The sequence below is a fragment of the Lygodium microphyllum genome, chromosome 21, assembly GCF_053477565.2.
Source record: "Lygodium microphyllum isolate KBCC chromosome 21, Lygodium_microphyllum_v1.1.10, whole genome shotgun sequence".
Taxonomy (NCBI): domain Eukaryota; kingdom Viridiplantae; phylum Streptophyta; class Polypodiopsida; order Schizaeales; family Lygodiaceae; genus Lygodium; species Lygodium microphyllum.
In genome coordinates this window covers 36377345-36403371 of record NC_141155.1, presented here as the reverse complement: position 1 = coordinate 36403371, position 26027 = coordinate 36377345, and the positions used below count along the sequence as shown (strand labels likewise).

The following is a 26027-nucleotide window of genomic DNA, read 5'->3' as shown; positions in this document are numbered from 1 at the left end:
AGATCTTAGAATAATTAATACGTCAGCTTGAATTTTTTATGTAAATATATGAATGACAAATATTTTGATGTTGTCATGAATTAGGTTTAATCATGTCGTCGTCATCACCTAGTGCAGTGCATGCTCATGAGTCAACGAGCACATCCTCAACTGAAGATGAAACATTACGTCTTCATAATCGAGATGCATAGCTACGACGAAAAATTAAATACATGTATGATCATTGTCGAGGGTGTATTTTTTGAGCACGTCGAGTTGCAATGTCACACCTCAGCATGTATGGAGAATGGGACCGAGAAAAATCACCGGTATTCATTGTTTTTCTTAACACTAAGATTTCTAGTCTATTTTACTCAATATATATCAACGTACATGAAACTCCCTTTTGTGGTTGAGCAGGATGCGGTGCCACATCCTCAGATGCTCCCTCCAGGCATCAAGAGGTAACAAAACATCGACGCGAGGAGGCAGAGTCTTCAAGAAGAGTGGAGACTGACGACCATGATAGTAGCCCTCATGAAATGCCCCATCAAGTCATAGAGAATGAGATTTTGGACAACATGGTACACCATCTATTTTCGCAACCAGTTCAGGGAGAAGGTCACTCTACGAAGCCAGATGATCCACTATACGTAGTGTCATCTACTCCGTTGTATGAAGGTTGTAGGTATTCTGTTGTATGAAGGTTGTATGTACTCCGTTCTTCGTGCGTCCCTCGAGATACTTAACTTGCAAACAATTTATGAATGGAGTAATGTTAGTTTGGATGAGTTATTGAAGTAGATATCAATTCAGTTTGGCTTATGAATCATAATATTAATTATTCTATTTTAAAATTAGATAGAAATATATGTTGGTGGTTTTTTAACTCACTTTTAAAAATATATGTAGGTTATTATCACAAATGCTTCCAAAAGGAAACAAATTGCCAACTAAGAGAGAGCAAGCAAGACATGACTTGATATCTTTGGGAGGCCTCGATTATGTCAAGATCCATGCATGTGTCAATGATTGTGTCTTATTTTGTAGGATTCATGAGTTCGCATGAGAGTGTCTGTTTGTGGCGAATCAAGATACGAAGTGGAGATGAAGTCAATGGATGTGCCTCGTAAGGTTTTGTAACATTTTCTGATTGTTCCACATATAAAACTTATGTTCAAGTGTAAGTCTATTTGAAAGCTCATGTCATGGCGTGCTAGTAATCATTCAAGTGATGAAAAATAGAGGATCCTTGTAGACACACCGGCATGGCAACATATAGATAATTTATGGCCTGTTTTCAAAGAAGAGCCAAGAGACTTGAGATTTGGTTTAGGTATGGATGAAATCAATCCATTTGGCATCAAAAGCACATCATACAGTTGAGAGTGAAATTTTGGTGCCAAGAAGTGCTTAAAAATAGCTAAAAATTATGAATATCAAGGGAAAAATATTCAACGTCGAAAGCAGAGGCTCCATTTAGGACCATTTTAAGCGCCAAAGTGCTTTAAAGGCGCCCGAGCGATACTTGTTGATTTTTCATAAATTTTTTGGACAGTCGTGCGGGTTGACAAGAGTTATTGGCCAATGCGAGATGTTGAGTCAAACGCCCAGGATTTTTCAGAGCTTAATTCGGAGTCCGGACGAGGAAATGGCCAAGAAACCGGTCAAGATGCGAAAAGGTGGACAAAATTTGGCCAAAATAAGCAAGTGACCCTTGCAAAATTTATATGTAGCATGAAACTTTTCATGCATATGAGTGAAAAAACTTGGAGAAAACATGGAGGAAGATGACGCCCGAATTTTGCACTTCTTGGATGGAGGAGGCATCATGGCTCTACTGCAAACAACCCCTCCAATTGATCACGGGGCTTGAATCCCCCCTGCCTGCTCATCTTATCGCCGTGCTTCACTCCTCCATTGGCAGTCTCTATGAAGAATTCTGATTTCAGTCTTTCTCTCTCCTCCCTCTCTCTCCCCTAAAGGCAGATTCATGTGGTGAAGAAGAAGAAGAAGAATGGATGATGGATGCTTGTCCAATGAAGACCGGATTGCTTCGTGGTGTAAGAGGAAGGAAGATTGCTAATTGTGGACTGTCATGAGCATTAATGGTGGCTGGAAATCAGTCCCGAGATATGGCAAATAAAAACCCGCAACCCGCAAAGAATGGTAATCTCATTTTTACAAAGAAAAATGGTGTTTTTATGCAATTTGCTTCATGAGTATTTGTTCCCATGGGATGATTATGCATTATAATGTTGTTTGCAATGTCTTCCAACTATTTGAAATCAGAAAATCACAGAATCATAAGTGTTGTGGATGAAATTAATGGTGTAAAACCTGTAAAATACACGCAATATGGGAAAATTGGGTGTTTTTGAGATATCAATGAAAAATATAATAAGACACACCAACTAAATTTGTCTTTTTTCTACAAATGAACCTAAGGGCCACATCCCACAACTCATTTTGAATTTTTAGTCATTTAATATTGCAAAAAATACAAGAAAAATAGAGAAAATAGGGAAAATAGGGAAAAAATGGATTTTGAGTGCCGAAAATTAAGAAAAAATAAGATTCATATTTGTGGATGTATGGGGGGTTTGAAGTATGAGGTTTAGCCTCAATTCAGCCCTACCTTTATGTTTTGGTGAGTTTTTTATTGCTTTTCATACAATAACAATGTGGAAAATGAACCCTAAACCTATGCATGATGCACAACCTAAACAGGTGAGGGAGTAGACTGTATGAAAGGTGTTTAAATGCTGAATGAAATGATGAAAAGCTTGCTAGTTTCTATGCATACCATTTAGGTTGGTCGATAATTAAAAATTAAGAACCTAGTAGCATGAGGGTTTCTTGGTGCTAGGTTCATGCAACGCCGCATACGAGCAATAGTCAAACTCATTGAAAGAAATGTTTTTCACATTTGCACAAATGTTGATTTTCTTAATGGCTTGAGCATGTGGACATTCACAATTTGGATGAGGCATGAACTTTAAAAAATATCAGACAATACCTCCTGGATGCATGGCAATTGCTTTCTAGAGGAATTTGGCCAACGTTGAGTGAGTAAGGTTATCCCAAGCTGTAGGTTAAGCAGTGGGTCTTAGGGAAAAGAAAGTGAGGAAGCATCGTATATCTCCTGGAAATATGTGAATCATAAAAGAGAGAAGTTTTTGTGCAATAATGTGTTATATATGTTTAGCGGCGCATCGAGAGGCCAATCCCCAAGATGTAGGAGAGTCGCAGTGAGGTAGTGGCAGTCAGCCGTGGGAGGACCTCCTATGTTTGTACTTTGCGCTATTTGGCAATGTGTTGGGACTCCCTCTGAGGATTGTTAATTGGGTTAGAGTTGGACTACGAGACGTGATACAAACGCAAGATGTTTAGGAAGATAATGTATGTGTCATCCACGCTCCTGGCCGCGAGGCCGTGGGGTTATTGAGCGCATGATAGAGGTCCGGCTGGTGCATGAGCCAGTGCCGGCCTGTTTTAGGTCCCATCAGTGGTGCGTTTGTCGAGAGCCGCTTAGAAGTGGCGGTCCTTGAATCCTGCTTGTCTAGGGACCAATTAGCAGTTTATGCCAAAGGATACTAAGATTGATCCGCTATTCATCGATAAGCATCGTCTGGCCGAAATCCAAAAGCAAGAAAGAGACGAAAGAGCTAGGCGACGTGCTGAAATTTTTAGGAGATACTCCCCTAAGCGTAGCGGTGTTGAACCCTTACGAGGGAGTGGATCTAGTGGTCTTGGTGCCACAAGCAGTAAGTTAGGAGAAGGTGGAAGCTCTAGTGCTCCTCTTTCTTCCATAAGCCAGTCTACATCAAGTGCGGGAGGTGTAACCCCACCGTCCCCTATTTCTAGTGCAAATCAAATTTCCGTCATGGCGCAGCCTATTGCAATTCCTGTGGGAACGACGGATTTGTCGGCTCTAGGTTACCCGCTACCCATTTTTAATGGACTAGTTGAGGAAGATGCGGAACTCCACATCAGGGAGTTTCAAAAGCTGATGTTTAACTATCGCATCCAAGAAGAATGACATTTAATGATGTTCTTCAACATGACTCTCAAAGGAAGAGCTGCCATATGGTATCATGGTTTAGAAGCCGGAACCATATTGAATATTGATGCATTTTATGGAGCTTTTCGAAGGGATTTTGCCCCTGAAAGGGGTGGGCAATATTGGTTGCGTGTACTCAACGTGACCCGCCAAGAACCACACGAGGATATTCGTGCTTACGTGAAGAAAATAAAAGAGATTTTCCGTAAGTTGGACACCTCTATTCCTATCCCCGCTGCTGCTCAATTGCAATATTTTGTAAATGGTTTGGATTTTAATATCCAGTTGCAGTTGAGTAGTGTCCCTTTGGGGGATATAGATACTACCATTACACGAGCATAAGAAGTGGAATCCCGACTACAAGCAGCCTATGCCTCTCGAGGCAATTAGAATATGGGTCTAGCATTGGGAAATAATATGGTGACGGCCAATGGCAGTGGTAGCCAAGGGATAGCGATGGCTAATCCTAATGGGAGAGGGAACATGATGCAGAATGTGCCTTTATTACCAGCTCCCCCTAGCATGACGATGCCTACGGGCAGTCAAATGGCTCCAAATGGTGGAAGCTAGGCAGTTAATCCTAATACCATGCTTGTGGTTCAACAACCAGTGCCTAATCGAATTGTTAGGCCGATGGAATGACAAAGTAATGATCAAGGCTACGAGTCGAGCGCTTCTAATGTTCTTGGCGAGGTTAAGGACATGATGAAGCATTATACCAACATGATTACGGAGCAGTATCGACAAATAGCCGTTGATGTCAACTTCCTTAAAAAACAACAAAATCTGATAGGAAGTAGATACCCAGATGAGGGTGCACCTTCGAGGTTTAGCTGCAAATGGTGTGGTGGGCAACATTATCCATGAAATTGCCCAAATGTCAAGTGCAACATCTATGGAAAATCTGGCCATTTAGCAGCCACTTGCTGGAGTAAGATTAGTTCCCTCTAGCGAGGTAGTCGGCAACCAGGGCCTGTTAATCATCATGCACAAGGAAATGATTCCCAGCGAGAAGACGGACCTAAACAAATACTCCAACGACCAAAGACTACAGTGGAGGAGTTGCCTAGTGGTAGTGGGGTTAGCTTGATTGAGGCTGTGCGTGTTAATGATGCTGAAACCTCTAATCTACGAGCTGTCCTTACAAGAGGTCAAAAGGGTAGAGAGGTCGACAATGATAAGCCTATGGATGGAAACCCTAAATAGGGTGACAAAGGAACGCAAGTTCTGGATCCTACCATGGAAGCGGGACCTCTGAAGCCCGTGCAGAGTAAAGCCGATGCTAAGAAGGATAAGGAACCACCGAGGAAGAAGGTAAAAGTTAAAAAAGAGGCAATAAAGCCGGTTCAGCGACCTAAAGAGCGGATGGTTTGGCGTGAAAAGCGAACTCTACCGAACTATCATGAATTTGATTTGGCGAGCTCGCTTTGTGAATTCAAGCCCGATGTGAATCTTTTATAGCTTAAGCTTTCCCCAAGAGTATGCAAGGAATTTAGAAAGATCCTGCGTACCAGGTATCTCGTGGAACCTTTGGGTATTGCGCGAGTTGGTGATGACTGGTTCGAGCATGCTGAGAAGCATTGCCCAAGGGTTGCACCCTATGTCGATGGGATATTAGTAGATTATGCCATTATCGACACAGGATCATCTGTTAACATTATGAGTTTTGAACTGATGGAAAGGTTGGGTCTTGCGATCAGAGAGATACCTCCACAATTCTCAGAATGGCGGATGATAGTTTGAGACAGCCGGAAGGCTGCATTACTAAGGTTCATGTCACTCTTGCAAATGTAGAATGTCTGCTGGACTTTAGGGTAATTCGTTTTGCAGGGCGTCCAAGTTACCAAGTATTACTTGGACGACCTTGGATCTTGCAAGCGGATTGCCAAGTGGATATACCGGCCGGTTGGCTGATATTCGGCAGAGGTGCTCAGCACGTGGTGATTGATGCCTATCCTGAGTCCCCATAGAGTGAGAGAGCTCCTCTATCTTCTACAGAATTGGAGACATTAGAAGATTTATCTGCCAGTGAGACATCATCAAGTGATGAGTCCAAAGAGGGATCCACCACGAAAGACATCTATGAGATCACTTTAAACGAGCCGATAGAGGCCCAAGATCATATAAGAGATGCAGATGTTATCGAGCTAGACCTTGGCACGCCAAATGATTCGCGGCCAATTAAATAAGGTTCTATGCTCAGCTCAGCAAAAAGGGAGGACTATGTGTCCTTGATTCAAGAATTCCGCGATATCTTTGCTTGGAGTTATGATGAACTCACAGGCATTCCTCCTAGTTTCGTCGTTCATAAAATTCCGTTAAAGGAAGGAAGCCACCCTGTACGACAGAAAGTAAGGCGTATGCCTTTTGAACTAAGGGACGGGCTGTTTGAAGAGTTACAGAAGCTTCAGAAAGTGGGTTTGATTTTTCTTGTACAACACACGGAATGGTGTTCGCCAGTTGTGATCAAAAAGAAGAAAAATAATCAAATTTGATTATGTGTAGATTTTAGAGAGCTGAATAAGCAGATAGTTAAGCATTACTACCCATTGCCATTTATTAACCAGATTTTGGATCAATTAGCGGGTAGGGAGATATATTCGTTTATGGATTGCTTTGCAGGATATAACCAGATGGCAATTGCAGAAGAGGACAAGTTGAAAACAACTTTTATTACTGTCTTTGGTACTTTTCGGTACCATGTGATGGCCTTTGATTTATGCAATGCGCTTGGTTCGTGGCAACGAACAGCAGATAAGACATTTGGTGACATATCCCCTGAAGAGTTGAAGGTGTTTATTGATGACTTAGGGGCCGGCACTGTGAGAGAAAGGCAGTTGATCATTTTAAGAAAGTGCTTTGAGCGTTGTAGACAATTTTGTATCACTCTAAACCCACGGAAGTGTGTTTTTGGTGTACCTTATGGGCTCTTGCTGGGTGTACCTTATGGGCTCTTGTTGGGCCATGTGGTCAGTTCGGTAGGAATTGCGACAGATCCTGAGAAGGTCAAAGTCATAGTTGCCATGGGTCCACCACGCACTCGGAAAGAAGTTCATAGCTTTCTGTCTTCGATTGGTTATTATCGTAGATTCATAAACGCCTTGGCAGAAAGAACGTTGCCGCTTACAAATCTATTGTCCTTTAGCTGTTTGTTTGTATGGAGCGACCCTTGTAAGGTAGCTTTCGAGGATGTGAAGCAGGAGCTAGTAAAAGCTCCCATTTTAAAAGCACCTAAAAGAGGTGAGGTATTTTATATATTTTCAATAGCCACCATGCATAGTATCAGTTGCTATTTAGCCCAAATTTGGGAAGAGAAGTGGTATCATCCGATAGCCTTTGCTAGCCAAAAATTGGGCATTTCAGAGATCAATTATATCTACATGGAGAAGTTGTGTCTGGTGATGGTCTTTGGGACCAAGAAATTCAGGGCAGGAGTTTGATTATGAGATCAGGAGTAAGCCACCAAGGTTGCAAGGCATCGTGGAATGTCTTGTGGACTTTGGGGAGTCGAAAGAATCTATGGCTGAAGGTAGTGACACGGAGTCATTATTTAAGATAGATACGGCGTCTATTCCCTCCTGGTATGCTACAATAACGCATTATTTATCGACAGGAGAGGCTGGATCCAAACTATCTAAAGTTGAGAGAAGGAAAATTAAGTAGCAGGCATTAAAATTTTCCTTGATCGCAGGTACATTATATTGGCAAGGGGTTGATGACATCTATCGCCGATGTGTGATGCCTGACGAGGTGCCATTCATTTTGGAAGAGTGACATGATTCCGCTTGCGGAGGTCATTTTGCTGGACGGCTTACAGCACAAAAGGCTTTAAGAGCAGGTTAGTGGTGGCCTGCCATTTTCCAGGATGCGTTTGCGTACGTTAAGAGATGCGATATTTGTCAACGACATGATAGTCGAGAGAATAGGAAAAGACCACTCACCCCTATTATGGTGATACTTCCATTTGAGAAGTGGGGAATAGACTTTGTGGGTCCTATTACTCCGTCGTCGTCGACTGCGCAAAAGAGGTATATTATTGTAGCAACTGACTACTTCACAAAGTGGTCATAAGCACCTGCAACAAGGAAAGATGATGCTAAAGAAACTGCTAGTTTCCTTTTAGAGCAGATAATATGCCGTTTTGGTCCACCGAAAGAATTAGTGTTGGACCTGGAACCCATTTCCTGAATAAGGTGATCAAAAGCTTGACAGAGGCTTGGCAGATCAAGCACAATAAAACGACCCCTTATAATCCGCAGGCAAATGGGCAGGTTGAAAGTACCAACAAGTAGCTTGTGGGTATCCTATCGAAAGTTGTATCTAAAAAGAAATGCGACTGGGATAAGAAGCTGTATGTGGCAGTATGGGCATATAATACCACATTTAAGGGAGCCACTGGCCACACGCCGTTCAAACTAGTTTATGGTGAGGAGTGCGTTTTACCCTTAGAAATTGAGTTACCGACCATTAGATTAGCAATAAAACATTCTTTGGGTAATGAAGATGCCCTATTAGAGTGATTTACGACTTTAGCACACCTAGATGAACTCAAGCTGCAAAGCCTATTACATCAAGAGGTGGCTAAATGTCGCATGAAACAGTTGCATGACCTGAAAGCGAAGAAGTATACCTTTAAGAAAAGACAACTGGTTTTATATTACGATGTGCATAGGGAGCTGTTCCCAGGAAAGTTGGAACCTAAATGGGATGGACCCTACAAGATTGTTAGGTTAGGGAAGAATAGGTCTACAGTCCTATTAGCTGATCTACAGGGAGTAGAGTTTAAAAACAAGGTTAATCTTAATAATATTAAACCTTATTATTTCTAAGTCTGCTAATACAAAGAAATGCATTGTAGGTCTATGCTAGGAATGATCTGAGACCTACAGAAAAGAGCTTAAAAGTCGGTTGATGGGTCGGTTAATCCCTTACTTGGAGCACCCATATCTGGAGCAAAGATACCATCAGGGGAAACTCATCTGGTGGAGCAAGGGATATAAAGTGATTGAGCAAGAAGACGGAACCTTTGTGTGGGAGATTAAAGTCCTTTGCCATCACTGTTTACGACTGTTGACGAGTATCCGTGTTGAGTTCAATGAAGAAGGTGGGATGAAGCTGTCAGTTCATCCTCTAAACATGCTAAACTTTGACTATCATAACTACGAATAGAGGAGTTCCTGATGGCCGATTGTGTAAATCCATTGTGGACGTATACATTATATTTTAACGGAGCGTCCAGGGGCCCTAATAAAAAAGGGAGTGTTGGAGTAGTAATCCGAGATCCCCAACGTAGAGTTACGATGAAGCTAGCTGCTTATCTCGGGGTAGGATTCACTAACAATATGGCGGAGTATAAAGACTTGATTATGGGACTGTATTTTGCCAAGCAAGGTGGTATTCGTCGATTGTTAGTAAAAGGGGATTCCCAGTTGATCCTGAATCAGCTAGATGGGACATACACAGTGCGGAATCCCATTCTTTGTATGTATCATCGGACTGCGATGACCCTACTTGAGGAGTTTGAGAGAGTGTCTTTTCAACTGATTCCACGTTACTGGAATCAGTTTGCGGATTCATTAGCAAATCTTGCTTATGAAGAAGACCTCTTCTTTAATTGTGGTCCTAGTTTGGATATTGTGATCAATGATGCAACAGGACCCGGTCGCTTGTGGGGGATGTTATCAGAACATGCAATATATGGCTGACGATGGTTGATATGGATGATGCAACGAGTAGCCGAGACCAATCTACCGTTATTATCTGGGACCCATAGGTTAATTCGACAACATATTATGCGTACGCCTCTTGCTATCTATGCAGGAGGGATGGGTCATAACCTTATGCACTGTAGTGAAGTGTTTTATTTCATTAGGCCAAGAGGGCCCGTTGTTTGTTTAGTGCAGGTGCGGTTAATGGTTTCTTGTTTGAGTCCTGTGCTTGACAGATTTCGTGGAGCTGGAGGGAGCCTTTGTCGCGGCATCGACGCTTCTTGTGGCCCTATCCAGGTGATATCTTTCCTTTATGAGTACTGCGGGTTGTTTGTTATATGTGTTTGTGTACTTATTAAAGGGGTTTTTCTTTTTCTTATTGGGGACCGACGTCCAAGGCATGAAGTCCTAGGTTTAGGTTCAATATGTTTGAGGGAGGTCTGAGTGGTTGTTGCCTCCTGTAACGACATTGTCAAGCGTCAAAAGTCCTGTTTCAGTAGGGAGTCCTAGTGACCCTGTTCTGCTAGTCTGCTGGCAGCCGTTCTAGGCGTTCTTGTTAGTTGTGAGGCAGTTAGAGAAGCGTTCTAGGAGAAAAATGATTATGATAAAAAGGGAAAGAAACCCTGAATATCTGACAAGATAATAAATATAGATACAAAGGTGTGTAAAAAGGGGTTCTAACCCCTATCAAAGAAAAGAAAAGAAAAGAAAGAAAATCTTAGAAGCAGTTGATCATTGCCTTGTGAAGGCTTGGTAGATTCCTGGGGACGAGTCAGACCCGGGGCCGATGCCTTGTCCTCCTAGGGGTGGCATCTTGCTAGAAAATAAGAAATTTAGGAAGGTTGGAGCTAAAATAAAAGTGAGCGTCAGAAAAGGATTAAGTATCACCTTGCGAGGGCTTGGTAGGTTCTTGGGTACCCAGATAGGTCCTGAGGCCGATGCCCTGTTCTCCTTGGGTCACTACGCTCAGCTCCCTCCTTTTTACACGCCCAAGTATGTTAATAAAATAAACACCCTAAAAGAAGAGATGTGTTATAAGGAAATACTTTTTGATCAGGCTATAGGAGTCCTCGCCTAGTAGGAACTCCTAGTTGTGTTTTCCTTAGTTAGGTAGGTAGTTCAGACCACCACTTAGGGCAACCTCTTTGATAGTTCTTTTTAGTTTGGCCGTGTTGGAGCGGTTGGTTAGTGACTAGCTTCGAACTTTCTATCAGATTGTGCTAGGCCTACTCTCTGTGGATGTCATGCCTTGGTTCTGTCAGGGGGTAGGGTGAGCATTGTGCTGAGTTTTATGGTATATTTGTTTTGTATCAGCTTGATGCTTCCTTGGTTGTTTTTGTGCAGATATGTTCGTGGGATTTGACGGGCTGAGTCGCCCTATCCCGTGGTCGCCAATGAGAGCGGAATTTTGGTGCCAAGAAGTGCTTAAAAATAGCTAAAAATTATGAATATCAAGGGAAAAATATTCAACGTCGAAGGCGGCAGCTCGATTTAGGACCATTTTAAGCGCCAAAGTGCTTTAAAGGCGCCCGAGCGACACTTGTTGACTTTTCATAAATTTTCAGACAGTCGTGCGGGTTGACAAGAGTTAGTGGCCAATGCAGGATGTCGAGCCGGATGCCCAGGATTTTTCAAAGCTTAATTCGGAGTCCGGACGGGGAAATGGCCAAGAAACCGGTCAAGATGCGAAGAGGTGGACAAAATTTGGCCAAAATGGCCAAGTGACCCTTGGGAGCCAAAAATTTAAATGTAGCATGAATCTTTTCATGTATATGAGTGAAAAAAACATGGAGAAAACGTGGAGGAAGATGGCGCCCGAATTTTGTGCTTCTTGGATGGAGGAGGCATCATGGCTGCTGCAAACAACCCCCCAATTGATCATGGGGCTTGAATCCCCCCTGCCTACTGGTCTTATCGCCATGCTTCGCTCCTCCATTGGCGGTCTCTATGAAGAATTCTGATTTCAGTCTTTCTCTCTCCTCCCTCTCTCTCCCCTAAAGGGAGATTCATGTGGTGAAGAAGAAGAAGAAGAATGGATAATGGATGCTTGTCCAATGAAAACCGGATTGCTCCGTGGTGTAAGAGGAAGGAAGATTGCTGATTGTGGACTGTCATGAGCATTAATGGTGGCTGGAAATCAGTCCCGAGATATGACAAATAAAAACCCGCAACCCACAAAGAACGGTAATCTCATTTTTACAAAGGAAAATGGTGTTTTTATGCAATTTGCTTCATGAGTATTTGTTCCCATGGGATGATTATGCATTGTAATATTGTTTGCAATGTTTTCCAACTATTTGAAATTAGAAAATCAGAAAATAATAAGTGTTGTGGATGAAATTAATGGTGTAAAATCCGTAAAATATACGAAATATAGGAAAATTGGGTGTTTTTGAGATATCAATGAAAAATATAATAAGACACACCAACTAAATTTTTCTTTTTTCTACAAAGGGCCACAGCCCACAACTCATTTTGAATTTTCAGTCATTTAATATTGCAAAAAATACAAGAAAAATAGGGAAAATGGGAAAAAATAGGGAAAAAATGGATTTTGAGTGCCGAAAATTAAGGAAAAATAAGATTCATGTTTGTGGATGTATGGGGGGTTTGAAGTATGAGGTTTAGCCTCAGTTCAGCCCTACCTTTATGTTTTGGTGAGTTTTTATTGCTTTTCATACAATAACAATGTGGAAAATGAACCCTAAACCTATGCACGATGCACAACCTAAACGGGTGAGGGGGTAGAGTGTATGAAAGGTGTTTAAATGCTGAATGAAATGATGAAAAGCTTGCTGGTTTCTATGCATACCATTTAGTTTGGTTGATAATTAAAAATTAAGAACCTAGTAGCACGAGGGTTTCTTGGTGCTAGGTTCATGCAACGCCGCATACGAGCAATAGTCAAATTCATTAAAAGAAATGTTTTCCACATGTGCACAAATGTTGATTTTATTAATTGCTTGAGCACGTGGACATTCACAATTTGGATGAGGCATGAAATTTAAAAAATATCAAACAATACCTCCTGGATGCATGGCAATTGCTTTCAAGAGGAATATGACCAACATTGAGTGAGTAAGGTTATCACAAGCTTTAGGTTAAGCGGTGGGTCCTAGGGGAAAGAAAGTGAGGAAGCATCGTATATCTCTTGGAAATATGCGAATCATAAAAGAGAGAAGTTTGTGTGCGATAATGTGTTATATATGTTTAGCGGCGCATCGAGGGGCCAATCCCCAAGATGTAGGAGAGTCGCAGTGAGGTAGCGGCAGTCAGTCGTGGGAGGACCTCCTATGTTTGTACTTCACACTATTTGGCAATGTGTTGGGACTCCCTCTGAGGAGTGTTAATTTGGTTAGAGTTGGACTATGAGACGTGATACAAACGCAAGATGTTTAGGAAGATAATGTATGTGTCATCCACGCTCCTAGTCGCGAGGCCGTGGGGTTGTTGAGCGCATGATAGAGGTCTGGCTAGTGCATGAGCCAGTGCCAGCCCATTTTAGGTTCCATCAACAGTGTATGGCCAGTGGTATTGGTGAACTATAATACTCCTCCATCCATGGCAATTAAAAAGGGACATGTAATGTTGTCCCTTCTGATTCCTGGAAAGCACAAGTTAAAAAACATGGAAATTTACTTAGAGCCTTTGATTGAAGAGTTAGAAATGTGATGGGAAGGTATTGAGGTGCAAGATACAAGTGCATCTACATCCTCTAGAGATTTCACATTGAAGGCTATGTTGTTGTGGACCATGCATGACTTTTCAGGATACTGAGAGTGTTCAGGTACATGTATATAACACTATATTTGAAATTTAAGACTTGAATCAATTGCATTTTATTAATTCACTTGTTTTTTCAAGTTTAACCACATCAGGATATCATGCATGTCCTGTTTGCGGTCCCTCTCTAGTTTCCTCTAGGCCAGCATGTTTCAAGAAGGTTATCTACGACAATCATCATCAATTTCTTCCTATTGACCATCCCAAATATGTTCTCCCTACTAATGGAATGACTCCACAATCTCTAACCATTCGAGATTGGAAGGAGAGATGGATTAATGCTGACAGCCACCCTCCACTCGGCATGAGTCGGTAAGCAGTGCATTTCTCTTGATTGACTATAAAGTATTTAGCATGATGAATTTTTTACATAATATATTGTTTGTTTGTTAGGTTCTCTATATTTTTTTGTCTTTTGTACTGGATTGAACTCAAGATCAATCACCTGTTGGACCCCATGCACATATTCAAAAATGTTGTATCTACATTATGGGATCACTTGATAGGGGCTCGTGATTCAATCAATATAAGGGAGGATTTACGTAACATTGGTCGCATGACACAAGCCTGGCCACGCATTGGACCTAGAGGAAAGATTGAGCTACCCCATGCACCTTGGATGTTGTCAAAGAACGAGGAAAAAATAGTGAAGGAACAAATATGTAGCTTTCGAACACCCACAGGATGTATGAGATGTCTCAAGGGAGCCTTCATAAAGAAAAAGAAAAGAGGTGTGGAGCAACTATCTGGTTTGAAGTCCCACGATTGGCACAAAATGATTCAAGTAATGGTATATCTAACCATGAATATAGTAATTAGTGGAGTAACTATGTGTAAACTTTGGGGTATGATGACTTTTTTCTCAACTAATCATTTGATCTACGAATATTGTTTACATTCAGTTCGTACTTCCTACTACCATATCCCATTGTGTATCCAAAGATGTACGTGATATCATTTACATGATGGGAGAGCTTGTGAGGTGTGTATACATTGTATTTTTTCATTATATATCTTTGAATTTCTACACAAAAATAAACAATTCTCAAATACATCCTGACAGATATGTGAGCTCGAAGGAAATTGATCCAAACACATTGCAAGATGCTCGAGTATTATCTGTTGAAGTGGTTTGTTTGGTGGATGAAATTTTTCCTCGATCCATTTTGACTACTCAATTACATTTACTCGTACATTTGATTGATGAGATCGCACTTTGTGGGGCAGTTCATGCAAGGTGGATGTTTTTTCTTGAGCGCTTCATGAAAACCTTGAAAGATTTTGTGAGGCAAAAAGCACGGCCTGACAGAAGCATGGCTGAGGATTGGTTAGTGCAATCATCCCTTGTTTATATCTCTGAATATCTTGCTGAAGTGGACCCCTCTCAACCACGACTATGGAAAGATGATGAAGAATTGAGGATGACCTCTATAATACCTCAAGGAAAAGGAATGAGTAAAGTGCTAACAAAAGAAGAACTTCGTAAGTTAAATAGTTTTTGTGTGCTCAATAGTGATGTAATGAGCAAATGGGTGACACTATATAATGAAGCAAGGGCAAGAAGAAAAAGCGAAAGACAAGCATTTCGCACCAGATATGGACGTAATGTCTCATTTCCAGATCATCTAAATGCGCTTCCACGTCATATTGATATAGATTGGTTACATGAGGAAATGGAGAGAATGGAAAAAGAGGAGGAAATTAATATATCTCAATAAGAGTGGGAATACGCACGAGGTTGCTTATCAAAGGTGAGACATACTATCAATTAATTTGTTTCTATAAGTTATATTTTATATAAATAATTGACATGTTTGATCTTAATATTTTACTACTAGTGCATATTATTCAATGCTATTTGGTGTGAGGGTAAACATCTTCGAACTCAACGTATAGATGAAAAGAGAAATGCCCAAGATTGCGATGTCCTTGCTCACTTTGAGGATGCCAATGGTACCATGGAAGATTATTGTGGCTTGATCCAAGATATTCTTAAGCTTGATTTCAGACGATGCTTTATATATGTACTGGATGTGAAGTGGTTTAAAGAAGTGGTAACAAATGTTGAGCATTGCAAAATCAGACGTCATCCAATTGGTTTTGTAATCATTGACTCTACAAAATTTCACCAAAATAAGAATGACAGATTAGTACTACCTTAACAATGTGAGCAGGTATATATGCAAAAGCTAAATTTTTTATATGTATACATGTGATACATATACACAATATAATAAGTTTTAAGTTTCTTGCTTTTGTTTTTCAAATACAGGTTGTGTATCATCCAATGGTAAATAGTAACCGATGGTGGTATGTCATCCCTATATCTAATCATTCAAAACCAATATATGGTAATATTACCGACATAGAGATAGCAAATGACAATCCAACAGTTAATGATGATATACATGATGACACCATAATGGATGATATGCGTGATATAGTACAATATGAACCTTGCGAGGATGTTCAAGGAAACACAGAAGAAGACAATAATGTGATTGTCGATGATATTGATGAAGTCATTGAGCAATATAGCAACACATCTGATAGTGGGATAGACTTATTTGTTTTGTTACCTCTTGGTAACATAGACCTAGAAGTAGATAGTTTAGCAAGGGCTGATGTCATTGAAGATGAGATGGATCATTCACTGTAACATACTTAATTTGCTTAAATGTGTATTCTTATTCTATGGTTTTTATCATGCGCACACGTGCATACTCAATAATCAATAGTCAAGTTTAACGCTAAATTGAATTTTCCATAATAAAAAGGAGGTATTTTTTATCATCTTCAAGTAGAGAAATTACGAGATACATATTACAATGCTTGCTACTAATTGTATAATAGGGTTTTTGTCACTTGCTGCTAATTAATTATATCAAACTTGTCAACTAGAGGAACTGCCATTCATTAGAGAGCAATGCAAAAATAATTATTAACTCTGGTTTTTTTATTCAATGATTCAATGTGTATTCTTAATTCTATGGTTTTTATCATGCACACACGTGCATACTCAAGAATCAATTTCAGGTGGTTAAATAATTATTAACTCTAGTTTTTTTATTATATTAAGTCCAATTTCAGGTGGTTAAATAATTATGCGTCTAAAGGCACGTCTATATTAGCGTCTATTTACACGGATATATAGACGCAAAATTTGTGTCTATTTACACGCTCTTTTACACGCACATATAGACGCAATGATAGATGCGCCCAACTTTGCGCATCTAACATGCACGTCTATGCCTCGTTTCTATTGTAGTGATGACGAATACGAACATTCTGCATTGACTACAACTCCACTCAAGAAACACTCAAACTTATCAAATATTGAATCATTTCCATAACGATCAAGCAACTATGGACGTAGGTATTCATGCACTCTAAAGGTTGCAACAGGTGCAGATTCCATGTTTATGTCCCAAATCTTGAGAGTCATATAGTCCCTGATTAGGATGTAGTGATCACCTCTCGAGAAATTAAGATCAGAAATAGAAGCAATGATCTCTGTATAGACAGTTCTTGCTCCTTTTGCTTCTTGTTCTTCAAACAGTTTTCTGTGTCTATCACACAAAGCGGATTGTCGCATGTCTATAGGTCGAACAGTGCCTTTTGAACTACTGTAAACAGTGTGCTACAATGAGATGGATGAAATTCAGTTAACGTGATCACCTCAGCCAACTCCTCCATGTTGGCAGGCTTTATATCCACTATGTTGAAATTTTGGTCACACCATTGATATCCAGACTCCACAAATTTATCCTCAAATCATCAGCTGAAATATAAGTTTCCCCATCACTGTCGTTGGAAATGGAGTTTTATGTAATAATCATGACAATGGGCATAGATTCTCCTACACCTAGCTACATGCGTCATCTCATTGCTTTGATAACTACCGTGGGCAAATGAAGTGATGGAATCCCCTCTACTGGAAAGGCATAGTCATTATATAAAAATATCACTGGCCATTGAGATGAGCTCCGATTCAATGCACGTGATGCAGATCTGATAAGAGGGCTTCCCCTTACTATAGATCCATTATCCGTAGGAATCGAAGGCTCCACATTCATTTCTATCAGTTTTTTTTTTAAAGCTTCTTCTTTGAGATCTTTCACCTCATAATTTCTTGCCCTCTTCTACAATCCACTTCATCAACTTTTTGGTTTTAACACCACCTCTCACAAGTAGGCACACCAACATTAGACGACTGAGAGAAACAATATGAAGGATTCTCCTTCTGAACACTATGGTGACTTGGTTTATTTATTTGGGTAGCTCTAATTGCTTATTTCCAAAAAATCCATAATTTCTCATTTGAATTTCATAGTGACAGCAACCGTCTTTAGCCTTAATTGAAGAAGTCTCCTTCAAGATCAAAAGTTCTAGCTTATATGAACTTCACCTTTTGAGTCTTTAAAAAATCATATTTTCTTTATAAATTACTTGGTTTTTCATGCGATGTGTCCTGGTAGAAATTTTCTTTGAAATAGAACTTCATTCTCATCAACTCATGATTCGAGAAAATATGCAATGTTGGATCAATGAGATGTAATCAATCAAACGAGGTCGACAGAAAAATTATGAATGCACTAAAGAAAATGTGCCTAGCCTATTTACATGTGCTCGTGTGTCATGCAAAATGTAAATAAGAAGACACACACAACGAAAAACAAATTCTTAATGATGCTGACTAATGAGTTTAAATTCCTGGTGAAAAACTCTACCCTCAGATTGCCAGTGGTGGACACACAACGCCACGACAACGTACCTCATTTTCTATGGGTTTGTCAAGCATGCCTAGGTCCAAACGTTCGTAACTTCTAGCAAAGAATGTGAAAGTAGAGTCGAGTCATTGAATGCATGTTACTATGTCACTCCCTATATACATGGCCATGTTGAAAGCCACTTCAAGAATGGATCGTCATTATTGTGGTAGCTTAAGGCTTGCATTAACTTTGGTTTAGTTGGACTGGACAAGTTGGGACATGATATTTTCACCTTAGGATTCTCATTGGGTTTGATGATCTTGGTTTGAGAAGTTTAGAGTTCAGTTGATTTGTTATCATCCATTTTTGCAGTGATAATCACAATAGAGTCATTAAGTAGGAGATCATTTATAGTTGGGTGCATATTGGGGCTAGGTTCAGTTTTTGTTTGATAGACCATTAAAATGCTCATGGATTGAGCACCCTGCCTCTTGATTTTTCTCCTACCTCGTTTTGATTTATATTTCTAAGCCTTATTTTTTGAAGCATGAGATGGAGGATCATACATGCCACTTGTGAGTTTAGGTAGCCATACCAAGGTGTTATCTTCGTAGTAACCTTGGGCACACAATAGGGATTTTGGGACCCAATGTGGCTTAGTCACCTATGAATTATGGAAGTTCCAACTCCTTAGTTTAGGTCTAGAGTGTGAGGCATGGAAATTATGAGTTCCAAATGGCTGGTGTTTGTAAGGTTGTGGTCTATTCCTGGGAAATCAATTGATTGTTTGGATGGTAGCTTTGATTCTAGTCTCTAGACACTAATGGGACTACACCATGGGTGTATGTTGTGGTGCACTACCCCACTCCTTAGGATTGATACTAGGTTTAACTACCAGTTGCACTACTAGCTCTTGGATGGCCATGGTACCCTTGTGCTGAAATCCCTTACTATTCTAACATTGCTAATGGCAAGGTGGATGCGTTGTGAGTCGTAGTCAATATTATAGTAAACTTAGTTTGTGAACACATGACAAAATAATGATTTCTTACCAACACTTTACTTGTTAGGTAGCACATAAAAATGATGGGTACACATTAGTTTGCATTTTTCCAAGAGTGGATAATATTTCCCCTAAAAAGAGCTAAGTTTTACATGGGTTAGTTGCAATTGGGTTGCCCCATAGCAATGCAGAGATCATGCGTTAAGATATGAGAGTTATCTCCCTCATCAATTAGCATGTCAAAGGTGTATGCCTTTTGAGAGGTCACGGTTATTCAGAGGTAGGCAAGTGCTATTGGTTACTCATCCTCATCCTCTAATTCAGTAATGGTTGTAACACTCACATTCATTGGTGGTTGTATCAATAGAGGTTCATGGATTGGATGTGATGGAGGGTAATACTTTTTTATGCCACTTTTGTTGAAAAATCCTATGCTCTCATCTAGGATTTCTAGTTAGATATTTCATGCTCCACTAATATTGCAAACCTTGAAAGGTCCTAATCCCCTAAATTCATCTTTTTCTTCTGTCCCTTAAGAGAGTATAGCAAGACTAGGTCTCCTTCTCGAAGTATCATTGCTTGATATGTTTGTCAAACCAACTCTTGCATCGCACATTGTCACAGATTAGAGCATGGGTTGCAATGACACAAGTCTCAATAGGTGTTCTAGCTCTACCAACCAATTTATCCATGCTTTCTTTCCCTCATATTTCTCTTGGACTGCTATTCTCAAGCTTGGAACAAAGAATTCTATTGGTAGAATTTCTTCAATCCTATAGGTTAATTTAAATGGGGTGTGTCCTATGGCCATTTTGTAGGCCTTTCCATATGCCCATAAAGCTGCCATGAGCAGGTTGTCTGAGTTACTACTATGTGGAGAAAAGACTACCTTTGTTAGGACATTCACCAAGATTTTTTTCGTGGATTTGGTTTGACCATTAGCTTGAGGATAATATGGTGAGTATTTCATGTGGATTATCAAGAAGCCTTGAATAACAAATGAGCAATCACTTTATAGATGAAGTGTGTGCTTTGTCACTGTCCAACTCTATTATAGCAAAACCAAATTGTGAGATTACTTGCTCCCAAAGGAACTTGGCCATGGTCCTAGCATAATTTTTGCAAGTTGCTTGAGCTTTTGTCCACCTTGAAGGATAGTCTCTGGTAACAATGACATAGTTGGCTTGTCAATAATGTGTTGTAGGGATGATTGAACCAATGAAGTCAATTCCCAATTTCTCAAATGGTTGGCATGTGATCACTGGGATGAACTCCATCTTGTTCTTTTATGAATAGGGACTTTGGTCCGTTAACACTCATCACAGTGATTTACAAACTTAGTTGTATCATAGAATAGCATTGGCCACCACAATTGAGATTTGAGCACCTTGTGTGGTGTGGTGTCTCCATTAAAATGTCCTCAAATAATCCCACAATGTGACTCTGTGTGAGAACATTATGCATTTCATATTTTCACACACATATCCTTAAGATTCCATCCTATCCTAATCGATACAATTGACTAGCAATCAACTGATAGAGTGGGATCTTGAAGATCAATCTTTTTAACCTAGATTTTTTGACAAAACATGGATCTAGAGCATAGCACTGACAATGGAGGACGGAAGTCGATAACAAGACTCATAGTGACATGGATAAGAAGAAAAGCTGATGCTCAAGTGAATTAGGTTCCAAGATGTAAGCTTGGACTCATAAACACAATCTTGAGCTGACCATGACAGAGACACAGAATGAAGTACAAAGTACAAATAGCATTGCATTGAAAAGTGAACCAAGTACATGTCTTTATAGCTTTTCAGCTTCTCCACTCTTCTCACTGTGCATATGGGATTCAGGACATCTCTTCCTAGAGCGTATATAATTCGTTATTTCTCAAAAGATTTTTATATGGGTTGTTCAGTCAATCCATTCTCTAGAATGTGGACTATATCATCTGCTCAATATGGTGTGAGTTCTACTTTAAACAAATCTTGTTTACTAGAAATTCTGAAAAGATGTGCATCTAGTAGGTCATCAATGATGCCCTCTACAACCGCTTTACCTATGGGTATCAGGACATGTGATCTACTATATAGTATGTTTTTACTTTGTGTACTACCATAGAGAAGTTAAATTCCAAAAGAACAAGTAACCATTGAGCAATCTGTCCTGTTGCATGGGTTATGTTCACAAGATAAAGCAATGCTTGATGATCCACAAAGAAGGTAAAGGGTGTCGCTAGAAGATAGTGTCTAAACTTCTTTACAGCAAACACCATGGCTAACCCTTTCCTCTCTATTGTGGAATAGTTCATTTTCATATCAGTGAGTTGTTTGCTAGCAAAGCTCACTAGATAATCAAGGTTATACTCACCAGTTGGTAGAACACTGTCCCTATAGCCTATTTTGATGCATTAATGTGCACATGGAAGGTGATGAAACAATCTAGGGCTCTTAAGATGGGGGATAAAGTTAGAGCCTATTTAAGACTATCATAGGCTTGCTGACATTCATTGGTCCACTCAAATACTATCAATATCTAGTTAGAGAACTCAGATTTATAAGATCATTCTCCTCCTCCTTAGGGCATCAACTATGTACACAAGTCGAGGCTTATCCCCTTCCCTTGCCAAGTCTATGACTTTCTTGTCAAGATTGTGGGAGAGAAGGAAGGAGTCTCACTTGTAGCTTTCTCACTTACATAATGGGGGAATATACATAAAAGTGGAGGCTAAAAACAGTTTTCCTCTTCTTAGTTGTGTAAGCCAAAAAAAGAACTCAAGTACAGAGAAATAGAAGAACCCTATATATGGGTCTCAAACCAAACTCAACTAACTAAGGCACTAACTGAGCCACGAACTAGAGTAGATAAGGATAGCTTTCATCTAGCTATTATTCATGGGTGGTGTACCAACCGCATCTGCAGAGCAGCTAATAAGTCGGTCACATAAATGCACAACGGTAACCCTGGCATATCACGAGTGGAGCTCGATATCTCAACACTCCTCCTCGAGCTCAATCCCAATTCCTGCACATCAAGCAGGTCTCTCAACTTGCGCAGCTTCTACGCGCCCAATGCCTTTGTGAATATGTCAGCTACCTGATCCTCTGTGCTGACATAAACTAGATCAATAAGACCTAGTAAAACCCTCTCCCGCACATAGTGATAATGCACCTCAATGTGCTTTGTTCTAGCATGATAGACTGGGTTATTTGCCAATTTTATACTGCTCATGTTGTCACAATAAATGACAACTGGCCCATCTGTAGGCTGATGCATATCATAAAGTAGCTTATGCAACCAAGCTACCTCACATGTAGCCATTGCTATACCCCTGTACTCAGCCTCTGTGCTCGACAAGGCAATTGTAGGCTGTTTCTTGCTGCTCCAAGTGACTACAGCACTCCCAAAAGAGAACACATATCCACTGGTAGATCGTCTATCAGAAATACTACCAGCCCAATCACCATCAATGTATCCATGCAACTGTATCTGAACCCCAGTCTCATAAAATAGTCCATACTGCAATGTGGACTTCACATACTTGAGTATGCGTCTAGCCACATCCAAATGCGGTTTCTTTGGAGCCTGCATAAACTGACTTACCAATCCAACAGCATAGCTCAAATCTGGCCTGGTAATAGTCATATAAATCAAACTTCCTACTATGCATCTGTACATAGTAGGGTCTTCCAGAAGCTCACCTGCATCTGCGCTCAGCTTCACATTCTGCTCCAAAGGAACTGAAATAGGCTTACAACTTGTCATCCCATATTTGGATAGCATGTCCAATCCATACTTCCTCTGTAAGAGTCGTATCCCACTTGGTGAGCTAATCACCTCAATGCCCAAGAAATAACGCAGCTCTCCCAAAATCCTTCATCTCAAACTTCTGCTTTAATAGCATTTTCACATGAAGGATATCTTCATCACTATCACCTGTCATAATCAAATCTTCAACATAAATGACAAGTAGCATAATACCTCTCTCTGTTTTTCTCACATAAAGTGAGAAATCTGCCTTGGAAATCTGAAAGCCAATAGTGACAAGATATTGTCCTATCTTGTCAGACCATGCTTTAGGTGCTTGCTTCAAGCCATACAAGGCTTTCTTCAACCTGCAAACAAACTCAGGATGAATAGCATGCACATAACCTGGTGGTTGCTCTATATAGACCTCTTCTTGCAAATCACCATGCAAGAAGGCATTCTTTACATCCATCTGATGTAAAGACCATCCCTTTGATGTAGCCATAGCAATGACTACTCTTACGGTTGCCATCCTTGCAACTAACCAGACTGAATGTTTCTTCATAATCAATGCCATATGTTTGTGCATACCCCTTTACTACTAATCTTTCCTTGTATCTGTTCACATAACCATCTGCATTGTGCTTCACCTTATAAACCCACTTACAACCAATTGCATTCTTATTTTTAGGCAAAGGTACCAATTCCCATATAGCATTTGCTTCCAAGGCATCCATTACTTCATCCATGGCTTTCTCCCATTTTTCTTTTCCCATGGCTTGCTCAAAAGAAGTGGGTTCTAGTTCCTATATCACTTTGACCATATAGGCTGTAACGTGTCCACTAGAATCCTCTAGGACACGTCTTGGCAGTCCATCGGAAGGCTGTCTAGAGAACTCCGCCCGGCACTCCCATGGAATGTTACGGGTTTTGTAATCTAGGTCTTTCCGCGTCTGCCACGTAGCGGAAGTGTCCTGGCCGTTTCCCACTTAGGATCGACCGGAATTAAGGTTTTCTAGTTTGGTCATTAGCTAGCGGCAACTAGCGTCAGACCCGAGCGAACTACTTTACGCAGAAACGCCAGGTCCGAAGCGGATTCACGCTGCACTTGGTTCAAGGAGAATGGGAAACGAGAGGGATGCCATGCTCAACCTCTCTGCCCTAAGGCATAGTCCCATTCCGTTCCCCTAAAACAGCGTGAATCGGGTAACAGGTAAATCTAAGTCATCCTTCTCGTTATTTGCTCGGTGATGATGATCATCCCTCTGTTCGTTGAAGATTTTTGAGAAAAGTTCCCGGCTAACCGGGACCACCCATCCATAGGACGGACCCATGGTCCATCCTCCGCACTTTCCTCGGTTTGTTTTAGTTATGTAATTACCTACCACATTAATTTGACATATAGCAAACAGCTTCTTTGATTAACCCTGTTAAGCACTGGTTCCTTCACGTAATCTTATCACAGGACATAAAGAAAACAATGTCAAACAACTTCTTTATTATCATTTTATCCTTTTATCTTTGAAATACAAGGAGTTCCGCCCGTAGGCTTGTACATAATCCGCCCGAAGGCTATCCAGCAATCCACCAGGGATCACTAATCCAAGCTTCTGCCCGTAGACTAGTATGCGGGCCTCGAGATCCAATCCCGAGTCACGTTAGCCTCTTGTGCAGGGCCCGGAAGGCGAGGGATTTACGGCCAGAGCCCCCTCTGGCACCCAAGCGTCCTCCTGCTCCAAGTAGAACTCAACGGAGAGACCTCTCACGGCGGGTTCGATCCACGTTCCCGGCGCGGTTAACAACCCCCTTGGTTAGGGTCAGGCAGGCAGTCGGGGGTAACTGAAGCTGCGTCTCCCTTCAGGCCTTCAACCTGAAGTATTTAGATATCATTTCATCCTTTAGTTCATTGAGCAAACAATGCAAACAGTGCTTTCTAAACTGTTACAAGCACAATCAATTCCAGTGGTCGTTTTAGCTGGCAAACTGTTAAGGAGTGACTCCTTTTCTCCGAATGCAACCCGCATTCGATCCGGAATCAATTGCAACCTGGCAAGATTCCTATCGTTCTTGGGCTAGGGTCATACCCTGTCATTACTTTAGGTTTGGTTTATGGTAAATTCCGGCGACCATGTCGCTTTATTTTATTGATTAATCATTTGCGTCCAAGCAAATGCCTAGCTTCCCTTAACTTGACAAAGTTTCCCTAATGAGGATAGAGTAAAAGGATGACTACCCTTTTCCCCTTGCGAGTTTAAACTGGCGCAAGAACCTGCCAACCTTAATCCACGGAATGGCAAAACTTCTTACGATCAAACCGCAAAGCTAAGTGATGTTGCAATGTATTGCACAAGTGTCGCCTCCATTCTAAGAGATCATTTCACCTAATGAATGGCGTATTCAGGTCACGGAATTAACTTCAGACGAGAAGGAGGGTTTAGGGTGTCTTTTTACCCACCCATCCTTAATTTCACTAAATCGACAGTGTTTAGTCCAACTCAAATCGAGATTCGTCCTCCTGAACGCTTGGTCCATAAGGTAGGAATCCTAGATTATTGTTTACATGAGCATCCAATTAGCCCAACATTTTTGGGAATATGGTCAGGACTATTGGGTTTGAAGGTTCTGACTTAGCGACAATGGGAAAACTTGGCCGAATCCTTAACGCGCCAACCCCTAGTTAGTGTTTGGGGTATCTAATGTCTTGACTGAACCACACTCATACGAAATCCTTTGTGGCTAGGTGATTTGGGTAATTCATTATGCTTGTCTTGCGACAAGGATGAATCCTTCCTAGAGACAATAAACTAGATCTAAAAGAGGAAAAATAGTTGCAACTACCACAATACATGTAAACATGTGATTCATCGCCTCTACGCATCACATGGTTCAAAATGACTCCATCTTTCCTTGTATCGTAAAAATGCATGATAATCTGGGTACTAACTTTCCTAGGACCTACTAGGAGGTACATCAAATAATCATGCCTACAACCTTGTTGTCTACACTTTAGAATCTCGTGCTTTGATAAA

The 26027-nt window shown here is 40.7% G+C and overlaps 1 pseudogene; it reads right to left on the bottom strand.

Annotated features, from left to right (window-relative positions):
* Window positions 1–16792: 16792 nt before the first annotated feature.
* LOC148017892 (serine/threonine protein phosphatase 2A 55 kDa regulatory subunit B alpha isoform-like) overlaps window positions 16793–26027 on the bottom strand; it is a 42428-nt pseudogene continuing 33193 nt past the window's right edge.